Source organism: Vulpes lagopus, chromosome 17, assembly GCF_018345385.1.
Source record: "Vulpes lagopus strain Blue_001 chromosome 17, ASM1834538v1, whole genome shotgun sequence".
NCBI lineage: Eukaryota > Metazoa > Chordata > Mammalia > Carnivora > Canidae > Vulpes > Vulpes lagopus.
This window is the reverse complement of record NC_054840.1, coordinates 11,321,175-11,334,892: the sequence shown is the minus strand read 5'-3', so window position 1 is coordinate 11,334,892 and position 13,718 is coordinate 11,321,175. Positions and strand designations below refer to the sequence as shown.

Sequence of the window (13,718 nt, the reverse complement as noted above, 5' to 3'; positions counted from 1 at the left end):
AGAGCGTTATTTTGTAAACCGCTCAATTTTAGTTCTCCTCTCCCCCATCAAACGAGCTAAACACCTACTGCCCCACAGTCTCGTGGCAGTCTTTGCACCGGACATAAACTTTGACTTTAACTATTGGATAGTGATTATAGAACTGGAACAGAAAGAATCATGAGCACTTATTCACTTGATTTTTGTATCCACAATATTTAGCCAAGATTTTTGTCGGTCTGAAGAAAACAACCTGGTGCAGCTGTGGTCTGAGTTTTCTTCTTCCTGTCTATAGCGACCAATGCTTAAATCTTCCGTTTTGTTTTCTCTTGTATCCATTTCTGCATGCTGTCCCTGTACCTCTTAAAACAGTCACCTATTTTAAAACGAGTACCCAGTGTACTTTAGACATAATTGAGCAGCAGTCTGATGGGAACGATTTGCTGTTCTGGTTAATGATACAATCACATGGGGTTATTTTAAATTGGGTGAAAACAAAGTCTGGAAATTCAGATTTTGGTCCTCTATTGTTCCTCTCCATCTCTTTTTGCACTTTAAAAAAATTATATATAAGGTCGTTCAGTGGCCATTATTACAAATGTTTAAAAGTATTTTATTAAACTTTACTGAAGTAGTCAACTTTTTCTTTATTTTCCCTTTTTAAAATTTATTTTTTTGAAGATTTTATTTATTTATTTATTTATTGAAGATTTTATTTATTTATTCATAAAATACACACACAGAGAGGCAGACACACAGGCAGAGGGAGAAGAGACACCTTGCGGGGATCCAGGACCCCAGGATCATGATCTCAGCGAAAGGCAGATGTTCAACAGTGGTTGAACAAGTGGTGGTTCAACAGCCACCAAGGTGTCCTTTTTCTTTTTTTTTTTTTTTTAAGATTTATTTATTTTTTTATGTTAGAGAGCAGAAGCAAGAGGGGCAGATTGATGGAGAGAGAATCTCAAGCAGACTCCCTGCTGAGTGCAGAGCTCAATGTGGGGCTCTATCTCACAAAGCTGAGATCACTACCTGGGCTGAAATCAAGCGTACACTTAATCAACTGCACCACAGAGATGACCCTTTGTTTTCCCCCTTTTGAAAAAACAAAAATAAATGTAGACGGTCTGAGAAGACAAAAAAGTGACTTAAACAATATGATCTGGTTTTTTAATTTCTTTTTTTAATCTTAAGTAAAAGTGACCCATAATGACTCACAATTAATTATTAATCCTGGATGGTCAATTAATTTTCTTACTCTCTGCATATTTCTTTGTTTTTTAACTTGAAAAAACTAGTAGTTACAGATCTTATTTGGAGTTAAACTTTAGAGCAATGGATGCTTTTCTTTAATTCTTAAGATATTTTAAGGATCCACACACATGATACATCTATTTCTTTTGATTGTCCAGAGATTGATGTGTTTCTTATAATAATATTTCGGAAAAATAATCTTTCAGTATGTTTTTATTGAACAACCTGAGACATTGTAACATGACTTGCTACGACACAAATAATGATTCCCACTGAGACAGCTGAATCTTCACACACCTTTAATTAGAAAAAATCATATTTTAAAGAAACTCTGGAATATACATCCCATTCATATAATTGTATGTGCTAAAATAGGTATACTTAAAAGAACTTAACTTGCTGCCAGTAGAGCCAGGACATAGGCACAGGGTTGCTATAGTTTCAGCTGTATGAATTTAGCCAAATCTTTTAAGAGCTTGACTTGGCCTCAGGTTTTTTTGGTTTTTTGTTTTTTTTCCAGATACAAAATAATGGCTATATAATTGTTTTTGAGGTCACTTCCAAAATGATCATTCTATATTCCTATAACACATACTTTTAAAAATTATTATTAAATAAATTAGTTTCTATCTGGTAATAATCATGGCAAGATTTAGGTAATCTTCCTTAGCTTGAGGTTCCTAAATATTTTAATGTAATGATTTTTAGATTTCCAAGATATTTTATCATCTACCCAAATTAGGAACACTTTCCCTTTATGGGCTGAACAGTTTTCTAACTTCTTTTTTATCACATTGAGATACAGATTTAATAGTTAAAGAAAATGGTCAGGGTTTTACATTTCTTTTAAGTTCCCATGCATTAAATTCTCAAATAACTCAAACATATCCTGAGGTCCTATGAATTAAACTCAAAGTGACTCTTTAAAGTCCCTATGAATTAAAGCTCAATTCAAATATATCAAGACATCTTTATACCAGAGTTAGCATTGTTTGCAGCCATTGAAGACAAATGACAGAGGCTTGCTTTTAAGATATTGGTGGATATCCACAGGAAATTTCTAGGCTATTGCTGTTGCAAGGAGAAGGGTATTCTTATCGTTTCTCCCCTAGCATTTCCTAGTTTCTGATATGTGTGGTAAAATTATAATGTCCACTCATAATGTAATTATGTTAAACCCCTGACCATGGCAAAGACTAATTAGAGCTAGTTTAAAGATCTCTCTAAATAGGACAAGAAATCATATAGTTAAATTAGAATTGGAATAAGTTATCCATTCATTCTCAGTGCAAACAATTAAAATATTTTACATTGCTTAAATTAAGATTTTACACATCATGGATTTAATCTACCTTGATAAAAATGCTTGTTACATTATTAATTTCTTTATTCTCATTGTGAAGAAAAATCAGCAAATGGCTGAAATTAATAGGATTTCTTATTTCTGAGTGGTCCTGAGGATACTTTATCACATACTATCATAAATAAAATATCAGAAACTTATTGATCTTTCCAAGGTTCAATTTATTTATGCAATGGCAAAGATTCTTATATTCACAGAACAATGAAGCTAAGATGCAAAAGAAATTGCTAGAAGTATGAGAAATATAAAAAACGTTTTAAAAACCATTGGAGGCAATAAATAGTAAAAGTGACGCTCAATAAAGCAAACAAATCAAAGGGATAAAATTGTGAAAAATTCAGTTAAAGAAGCAAAAAGAATAGGAAGGAATATAATTGCTATGGATGAAAAAATATAGATGTTCAGATTCAAGTAATAATAGGTCCTAAAGGAGGCAAACCCCAACACGCATGAATGTACATGATGCATTAACAAAACACAAATAATAAACATTATCTGCTAATTGAAGTGAAATCAATGAAATCTAAATGAAAATAAGAAAATATAAAAAATTTCCTGATATTAGAAAAAGAAAGTCATCCAAAGACCAAAATGCTGACACAACTGACAAACTTAAACTCATAAAAACCAGATTCTTTAAAAAAAATATTTTTTTAAAGTATTTTATTTATTTATTCACGAGAGACACAGAGAGAGAGAGAGAGAGAGAGAGAGAGGCAGAGACCCAGGCAGAGGAGAAGCAGGCTCCAAGCAGGGAGCCTGACGTAGGACTTGATCCCAGGCCCTCCAGGATCACACCCTGGGCTGAAGGCAGCGCTAAACCTCTGAGCCACCAGGGCTGCCCTGAAAAAAAAATTAAATTAAAAATAGCCTTTAGTTTTCTGAGAAAACAAAGGTAGCTTAATTACTGAGATAAAAATCACATAAATGTCTAAATTAATGCCTATGATTAAAAATCATATAAATGCCTAAATCATAAAAATGCCTAAATGCTTTTAACTCTGACAAAGTGGATATTGTCACCATCAATGACCTCTTCATGACCTCAACTACATGGTCTACATGTTCCAGTATGATTCTACCCACGGCTAATTCCACGGTACAGTCAAGACTGAGAACGGGAAACTTGTCATCAATGGGAAACAAAACATTTAAATATCAAAACATTAATGGAGCAATAGCTAATAGAAACCTTTGAAGTTCTCTGCTCCTTCCCGTTCGACAGACAGTGCATCTTCTGGTGCAGTGCCAGTCACATCCCCAAGACACGATGGTGAAGGTTGGAGTAAACGGATTTGACCATATTGGGCACCAGGTCACCAGGGCTGCTTTTAACTCTGACAAAGTGGATATTGTCACCATCAATGACCTTTCATTGACCTCAACTACATGTTGTACATGTTCCAGTATGATTCTACCCATGGCAAATTACACGGCACAATCAAGGCTGAGATGGGAAACTTGTCATCAATGGGAAGTCCATCTCCATCTTCCAGGAGTGAGATCCTGCCAACATCAAATGGGGTGTTGCTAGTGCTGAGTATGCTGTGCTGTCTGCTGGGGTCTTCAACATGAAGAAGGCCGGGGCTCACTTGAAGGGCGGGGCCAGGTGGGTCATCATCTATGCTCCTTCTGCTGATGCCCCCCATGTTTGTGAAGGACGTGAACCATGAGAAGTAAGATAACTCCCTCAAGATTGTCAGCAATGCCTCCTGCACCACCAACTGCTTGGTTCCTCTGGCCAAAGTCACCCATGACCACTTCAGCACCAAAGAGGGCCTCATGACCACCGTCTATGCCATCACTGCCACCCAGAAGACTGTGGATGGCCTCTCTGTGAAGCTGTCGGTGACGGCCGAGGCGCTGCCCAGAACATCATTCCTGTTTCCACTGGCACCACCAAGGCTGTGGGCAAGGTCATCCCTGAGCTGAACAGGAAGCTCACTGACATGGCCTTCCATGTCCTCACCTCCAAAGTGTCAGTTGTGGATCCGACCTGCCACCTGGAGAAAGCTGCCAAATATGATGACATCAAGAAGGTGGTGAAGCAGGCACCAGGGAATCCTGGGCTACACTGAGGACCAGGCTGTCTCCTGCGACTTCAACAGTGACACCCACTCTTCCATCTTTGACGCAGGGGCTGGCACGGCTCTCAATGACCACTTTGTCAAGCTCATGTCCTGGTATGACAATGAACTCGGCTACAGCAATCGGGCGGTGGACCTCATGGTCCACTTGGCTTCCGAGGAGTAAGAGCCTCCTGGACCATCAGCCCCAGCAAGAATAAGAGGAAGAGAGAAGCCCTCAGCTGCTGGGGAGTCCCTGCCCCCACTTAATCCCCCAACACACTGAGAAACTCCTGACCTCCAATTTACATCCCAGACCCTGAGGAAGGGGAGGGGCTTGGGGAGCCCTACCTTGTCATGTACCATCAATAAAGTATACTATACCCAGCAAAAAGAAAGAAGAAAAAGAAAGAAAGAAAGAAAGAAAGAAAGAAAGAAAGAAAGAAAGAAAGAAAGAAAGAAAGAAAGAAAGAAAAGAAAGAAAGAAAGAAAGAAAGAAAGAAAGAAAGAAAGAAAGAAAGAAAGAAAGAAAAAGAAAGAAACCTTTGATAGTATGAAATTTTCAAAAGTTCTTATTGTGTCATTTTATGTTAAAGAGCAAATGAAAAAGATAATCATGTATTTAAGTTTTAAAAAACATGAGCATGGATATATGATTTCCTAAAGTGATATTATTTAAAGATGTCATCTAAATTATTCAAAATTGAGGTACCTGGGTGGCTCAGTCCATTAAGTGTCTAACTCTTGATTTTGGTTCAGTTATGATCTCAGGGTTATGAGATTGAACCCAAGGTTGGGTTCTACACTGGGCAGGAGGCTGCTTGCAAGTCTTTCCCTCTTCTCCCCCTCCTCTCCCTCTCCTTCTCCCTCTCTCCCCTGCTTACTTGCTCTCACACATTCTCTCTCGCAAAGAAAATTAAAGTAAATTAAATAATTTAAAAAATTATTCAAAATTGAGGAAGCCAGAGGTCAAACATCTGGAAATAGATGTGCATTCCAAAAGGACTAAGTCAATATCTCACATTTCCTTCTTCCAATATATTTGCCATTTCTCCCCTAAAAGCTGAAGTCTGTGTCCCTTCCTCTTAAAGCAGAGCAGATTTTTGTGACTGTCACAACTGTTCCAGGTTGAATTGTGCTCCGCCCCCCCCCGCCAAAAAAAAAAAAGATTTATTGAAGTCTTAACCTCCAGTACCTCAGAAGGTAACCTGATTTAAAATAGGATCACTGTGGATGTAATTGGTTAAGATGAGATCATACTGGTGTGGGCCCCTAATCCAATGTGACTGGTGTCCTTATAAGAAGATCCATGTGAAAGCACATACACACAAGGGAAATACCATGTGAAGATAGAGGATTGAAAAGATACATCTATAAGTCAAGGAACATCAAAGAGTGTGAAAACCAACAAAAGACAGGAAGAGGCAAGGAAGGATTCAGGTTTCAGAGGAAGGATGTCAGTGCTAACACCTTGACTTTGGATTTCTGGCCCCCCAAAACTTTGAAAAAAACAAATTTCTATCCTTTTAAGCTACCCAGTTTATGGTACTTTGATATGGAAGCCCTAGGAAACTAATATAAAAACCAACAAATTATGGTAGATGTGATGCCATGCCTATTCATGTAGGACCGATAGACTATAGATTTTCTACCTGGCTGTCTCTCAGAAAACGTGTCTAAAGAATCTTGAGCTGATAAGCAAAAAGTTTAGGACCCTAAATCTAGCATGCTAAGGAGACTATGTTCATTGTTTTCTTTGTTATGCAGAACCTTTTTAATTTATATAGTCCCACTAGCTTATTTTGCTTTTGTGGTCTGTGCTCTGGTGTCATATCCAAGAAATCATTCCCAAATCAATGTCAAGAAGGTTTTCTTCTATGTTCTCTTTTAGGAGTTTTACAGTGTTAGGTCTTCTGTCTAAATTTCTAATCCATTTTGGAATGTAAGACAAGGGTCCAATTTCTTTTGTTTTGATTTTTTTGTATGTGAATATTCATTTTTCACAACACCACTTACTGAAGAGCCTATTCACTCGTCCTTGTGTGTTCTTGGTAAACCTGTTGAAGGTCAGTTTACTGTGTACATATGGGTTAATTTCTTGGCTTTCCATTCTGTTCCATTGGCCAAGGCATACAAATGACCAATGAGTATGTGTAAAGATATTCACATCACTAATCATGAATGAAATGAAAATTGAAACTACAATAAGATATCACCTCATGATGATTACTTTTAAAAAAGATAACAGATATTGGTAAGGATGTGGAGAAATTGGAACCCTGATACACTAATGGTGGGAATATAAAATTCTGCATCAACGAAAGTACTGTATGATCCAGTAATCCCACATGGTATATACATATAATCTCATGTGGTATATATCCAAAAGAATGGAAATTAAGATTTTGAAGAGATTTGCACTTTCATGTTCATTGAAGCATTATTCACAATAGCCAAGATAAGCAAACAACTCAAATGTCTATCAATTGATAAATGGATAAAGAAAATGTGGTATAGACATACAATAAAATATAAGCATAAAAAGAAGGAAATCCTATTTTATGTAACAATATGGATGACCCTTGAGAACTTAATGCTGAGTCAACTAAGCCAGTCACATAAGAATAAGCACTATATGATGCCACTTAAATGGGATATCTAAAATAGTCAAACTCATAGAATCAGAGAGTAGAGTGGTGGTTGCCAGAGTCTAGGGGCAAGGTAAAATGGAGAGCTGTTACTCAGTGGGTATAAAATATAAACTATGCAAGATGAATAAGTTCTAGAGATATACTGTACAACATGGTATCTATAGTTAACAATATATTGTGCACATAAAAAAATTGTTAAGGGAGAAGATTTCATGTTACATGTTCTTACCACAAAAAAAAATGGGGAGTACAGGAAAACTTTTGGAGGTGATGGATATTTATCACTTTGATTATTCTTTAAGTTTCACAAGTGTATGCATATGAACAAACTTATCAAATTGTATATATTAAATATGTGCAGTCTTTTGCATATCATTATATCTTAATAGAAATATTTTCTCTAATAAAGAATGCTCCAGGTTTACAATTCACAAGATTTTCCTTCATTTTTGTAGGTAGAAATTGTGGGCAGATGAGTGGCCATTTCCTTGGAAGTGTGAGTATTTTTCCAGCTATGAGATGGGCAACATATTATTGAGCAAATTCTTAGCAGTTTTTTTAAAATTTTTATTTATTTATGATTGTCACACACAGAGAGAGAGAGAGAGGCAGAGACACAGGCAGAGGGAGAAGCAGGCTTCATGCACCAGGAGCCTGACGTGGGATTCGATCCCGGGTCTCCAGGATTGCGCCCTGAGCCAAAAGCAGGAGCCAAACCACTGCACCACCCAGGGATCCCAATTATTAGCAGTTTAACAGAAATTTTATTTATTTATTTATTTATTTATTTATTTATTTATTTATTTAGAGAGGCAGGGAGGGGTAGAGGGAGAGGGAGAAAGATAATCTTAAGTGGGCTCCATGCTCGGTGTGGAGCCTGATGCAGGACTCAATCTCACTGCCCTGAGGATATGACCTTGAGATCATGACCCTAGCCAAAATCAAGGGTCAGTGGCCTGAGCCATCCAGAGGTCCCATTTAACAGAAATTTAAAAGGTGCTTCTAAAATTCTTGTAGAAATATAAAGAGTCAAGATGATGTTAATAAAAAACAAACCTGAAGAACTTGACTAGGTATCATACCTTTCTATAAAACTACAGCAATTATGACAGTGTGATATCAGAAAAAAAAATAGACAAATGGACCAATGGAACATATACCAAAAGTCAGACCCACACTTAAGTGATCACCTGGTTTATAACATGGATACTAACATAGTGAATTGCATACATCTGAATTGCAATAGGAGTAGAGTGGTTTTTTAATAAATAGTATTGTATTATTTGGATATCAGTATAGAACAAATAAATTTTATCTGTATCTCATGCTATATATTAATTCCAGATGAATTGTGCTTCTAAATAAGAAAGTTAAAATAATAGATGTCCTAGAAGAAAACATATGACAATATCTACAGTCAACAAAATACAGTTACTTGGACCTGAAAAATACTAATCATAAAGAGAAAAAATCATAGATTGAACTGCATCAAGATTATACATTTCTGGTCATTAAAAAAAACACTATTTAGAAAGTGAAAAGGTAAGTCACACATTAGTAGAAGATTTTTGCCATAACTATATCCAACAGTGGATTTGTATCTAGTATCTATCTATCTATATATATATAGATATATATCTATATATATATATATATAAACTGTCACATATTTGTAAGGAAGAGATGATCAAACCAATAAAAAAAAAATCTACAGGGGGATGCCTGGATGGCTCAGCGGTTTAATGTCTGCCTTTGGCCCAGGGGCTGATCTCAGGATCGAGTCTGGCGTCCGGCTTCCTGCACGGAGCCTGCTTCTCTCTCTGCCTGTGTCTCTGCCTTTCTCTCTGTGTCGCTCATGTAAATAAATAAAATCTTAAAAAAAAAAAAAACTACAGTAGTCTTAAATGTGTACTTCACGATCCAGATATCCATTCAACATATGAAAAAACACTCCATTTAATTACTGACAGGAAACTACAAAAGAAAAACACAAGATAACACTTCATACTTACCAGAAGTGCTAATTAGGCCAAGAATTCCAAATGTTGTGTAGCAACTGTAACCCTCATTTACTTTTGAGAGAATCAATTGACACAACCAACTCTGGAAAACTAACATACCTACTAAAGCATGCCTCTTGACCCAGTGATTCCACCCTATGTGTATACCCAACAGATTTGCATATGGTTAATGTAAGTCACATACTAGAATGTTCAAAACAACACATAAAATAAAGGAAACAACTCAAATGTCGATCAGTCATAAAATTATTAACTATTTTTGGTATATTCAATTGAATTCTATAAGGCAGTGGTTCTGATTTAGAGGCAATTATTATTTTGGGGTGTTTGACAATGTCTAGAGACACTTTCAGTGGTCGCACTTCAGGGAGTCTTATTGGCATCTAGTGGTTAGATGTCAGAGATGCTGTTAAATATCTTGCCATGCACAGGACATTCTCGCATGACAAAGTAACATCTGGCCCCAAATGTGAATAGTGCAACATTAAGAAACCCCGCTGTGGAACTATTAAGCAAACTACACATAACCACATGGACAAAGGAAATGAGACACAGAGGACTTTTATACTGACTGATACCATTTATAAAAACTTCAAAATCAAAATAATCAAATCCATCATTATGCTAGGACTCAGCTCCGTGGTTATTTTTGATGGGGGAACAGTGATTAGAAGCGCCAGGAAATGGCTCAATGATATTGGTAATTGTTCTAACCAGCAAGGGTGCTGGTAACACTTTTGTCCTTTGAAAATTAATTTAGTTGTATATATTCATTTCTATAGTTATTTATTTCTATATTTTTGGTGAAAAATTTATTAAAAGTTTATTAGATTAGATATTCCCCCTCTTAATGTCATTCCGGCTACTACTCCATCAATCGTAAAGGTATGTCGGATTTCATAGATCTTGTTCCTTGGAACTATAAAGTGTATAAATTCTTTTCACTTTGTTGGCTGAGGGATCCAGCTCTGTCTAATCATTATACCCAAGCTTAGCTTCAAATCAACTTTTACATATCAAAGGGAAGGACGAGCTCCTCACTTAGCATTACAAAAGGCCAGACTTAGAGATTTTTTAAAAAGACATCTCACTTTGTTTTTATAAGGCAATTATGGTTTGACATAGTTATTTGACAAAATAATTATTTGTGTGTGTTAGATATACATACATATCAAGAACCATCCACTTTCAAAGATGGGTAACATGGATTTTTAAACTTTGCTAAACTAATCTACTCTAAGCAAATTGTAATTATTTCTGGGAAGTGGCAGATGTTTAAATAATTATTATTTTATCCCGGAATATAGATACATATTTAATCACACTTGATACGGTAGAAATGCTAGGCAAAAAAGTTGTGCATGAATGTTCATATATTCCAAAATGTATTTTATTTCAAATACAGCACAAAAAATATAACGATATAACCCTTAGTATCTTGTCAAAGAAAAATCATTAGACATTTACAAAACTTATCTTTAAGTAGTCGTCAATTTAGGCCAAACAGTAAGGCTTTTACATGATTTTAGGGCAAAATATACATATGATGTGATATTTTTAAAAACTTACGAAGATTAGGAGAGCAAAATTAGATCACATCTTAGAGGAAAGTTTAGGTATCATTTTATATTTATAAAACCAACAATACCTTGTGCAATAACATGGAATTTTTATTACTTAACAAGTAAAATCTGATCTCTGATTTTTTTATGTTCACCTCTGGCCAATATCCTCCTCCCTTGCTGTTTGAAGCACCACCTGGGCAATTTCCAATGCCAAATCAATTCAACCTGCTAATAAACCAATAACTAGGTTACCTTTCACTTCAAGGTAAAGAGAGGAGAGAAAAACACTAATCTACTGTGTGGATAGTTTCCTTTCTAAATCCATGCTACTATTTAACCTTAATTCGGTCCGCTAAGCAGTCTAGAAATCTCTCTATTTGTCTTCGCTCCCTCTCCTTTTCTTCCTCACTTCTCTTAAATCTCTGATACCGCTAGCTCTCTTCGTCAGTGTCTGGAGATGACTTACTGGTTTACATACAACAAGGATTGTCAGATGTGCTCTCTTCCACAATTCAGGTACTGGACCTGAACAGTTGCCTATAATTTCACTCATCTCGCTCTTTTTACAACTCTCCTCTAAAATGGAATAGAAATGGCTTTTCCAACACTAAAGGTAATCCTTGCACAAGGCCACCAAAATTGACTACCATCTGCTCCTAAGGAACCACACTACCTGTCCCCCATCTATGCTCTGTATCTTCAAGTTCTCTCTCCACTATAGTCTTCTTATAAATGCTCATATAAATATTCTTATAAATGCTCATATAAATACTCATATCCCTGATATTCACCATTTTGTTTGGTCTCATCTATTCTAGCCCTCTCCAAACCTTTCAAAATTTTTACTTCCTTTGTGTCCCTATGTTTCCACTGCCATTCAGGCCACAGTTGACTGTTTTTTGGCTTCAGTTCTCACTTTTTCCCTGAAACTTGTACTATGATATTACACTTTTTTTTTTTTTTTGAGAAATACAATGGACACTTTTAGTTTTATCAAATCCCTGATGCATTTTACTTATACCTTCCTTCTGGAAATACACTTAACAGAACCTCCCTGTCACCATACATCCAGAGTTCCCCTCTTTCTATCTTGTTGCAGTTTATCTGGTTCTTGTAGAACACTCTTCTGTCTCTCATCTTATAATATTAGAGTTTATACGTCCTCTCATAACTCAATTTCTATCAATTCTGATGATTCCTTCTTTTAGAGAGCCAGACACCATTTCTTTCATGAGCTTCAGACTCATATCCAGTTGAATAATACTATATATATCACAGTTAGCTCAGGTCCAACATGATTAAAACTGATAACTGTTTGTCCCTCGGTTCTCCTGGTGTACATCCTGCCCCAGATAATACCATTATCATCTGGGCTGTTGTCAAAGAAACCCAGCATCATCCTTGTGTCTCTCTTTCCCTCACTTTACACCATAGACATTCCTGAATTCCTGTTGATCCTACTTCAAAATTATATTTTAAAGCCTTCCACTTATCTTCATTTTCTCTGGCACATTATTAAATCAAATAATGGTATTCTCTCTCCCTGTGATGATTTAAAAATCTCTTAACTAACATTTTTCCATGTTTCTAGGTAGGTCTTTCTCCATTATCGACTCAGAGTAATTTTCCAATGCATTAAATATGTTATAATACTACTTAGCTTAATACTCATAAATAACTTTCTACTGGTATTAGAATGAACTAGTATAAGTTCAAACTTCTTAATAAAACTGAAAAGTTATGCAATTAAATTGATATATTGTAAATGAGAAATCACAACCCATAGGAAAAGGTGATTCCAAAGAGAATCCAAAGAACACACTTGGTAGCAGTTAGTGGAAAAATAATCTCACCAAGTTGGATTTCTTCAATTAAACCAGTAATAAGTTTTGTTTTTGGTGTATGTATGTGTGTACCTAGAAAATAATAGCCAAAGGTGATATGATAATCAATTCTAAATATGTGAGAGTAAATGGAGCTGGAGGCTATGCCTACAGCAATGGATCTAGCAATCTTTAAAAGAGGAAGTAGTATAATTTGCTACTCTGTAGTCTAGAGTGATTATTGTAGCTAATAAATAATAATTAATGAAGTAAACTTTTGAACAGAGATATTTGCTTTTTTCTAAAAGCAGAGAAATAAACTCAGTCCATTCTATAACAAATATTTTCCTTCTCTTAGAGATTCTTGAATATTACAGAGTTTACAATATAGCAAGCATCACGGGGAAAACAAAATTATTAAATTCACCAAGGCTGATTTCTTAAAATGAGAGTGCCAGTTTCTTCTTAGGTGTAAGGGTGACCAAACTGGTTTGATAATTGGTGAGAGAAAGGAAGTCAGCTTTTATCAGAAAAACTTAGTGAAGAAGCTATCATTCCCTATAGAGGTATAATGAAAGGAAGCCATGGCTGACCTCACTACTCAGATCTGAAGGAAGGGATTTCTAAGAAATTTGGCCAATATATTTTTATGTGCTGCAATATATACTGAGAAAGGGTGCACATTGACCTGTCTCATTGCTAATGCAGGAATGGCACGGAGACTGGAGAAAGAAGGATTGTTTGAATGGCAGAGAAGCTGTAAGAACTAGCTCACTTCCGTTCCTACTTCACTAGAGGTAAAAAGACAGACCATTCAAGTCCATAGCCCCCTAACTATGGAAAACTTTCTATGCAGGGAAACATTCATTATAGCATTTTTAAAATAAGAGAAAGGTCCTGGGTGAAACAGGCCTACAAATCTTGATCTCTGTCCCTGTCCTCCTTAATAAATAGTAGCACCATCCATTCACTTGATAAAGTTAAAATCTTACAGCT

General features: G+C 36.0%; 1 long non-coding RNA gene across 1 annotated transcript in view; it reads left to right on the top strand.

Annotated features, from left to right (window-relative positions):
- Positions 1-13,718, top strand: part of LOC121477496 — a 334,919-nt gene that overhangs the window by 317,714 nt on the left and 3,487 nt on the right. Inside the window, exon 4 of the long non-coding RNA XR_005984243.1 lies at positions 7,769-7,809. This is a non-coding gene — a long non-coding RNA (uncharacterized LOC121477496). The remainder of the gene's footprint in view (positions 1-7,768; positions 7,810-13,718) is intronic.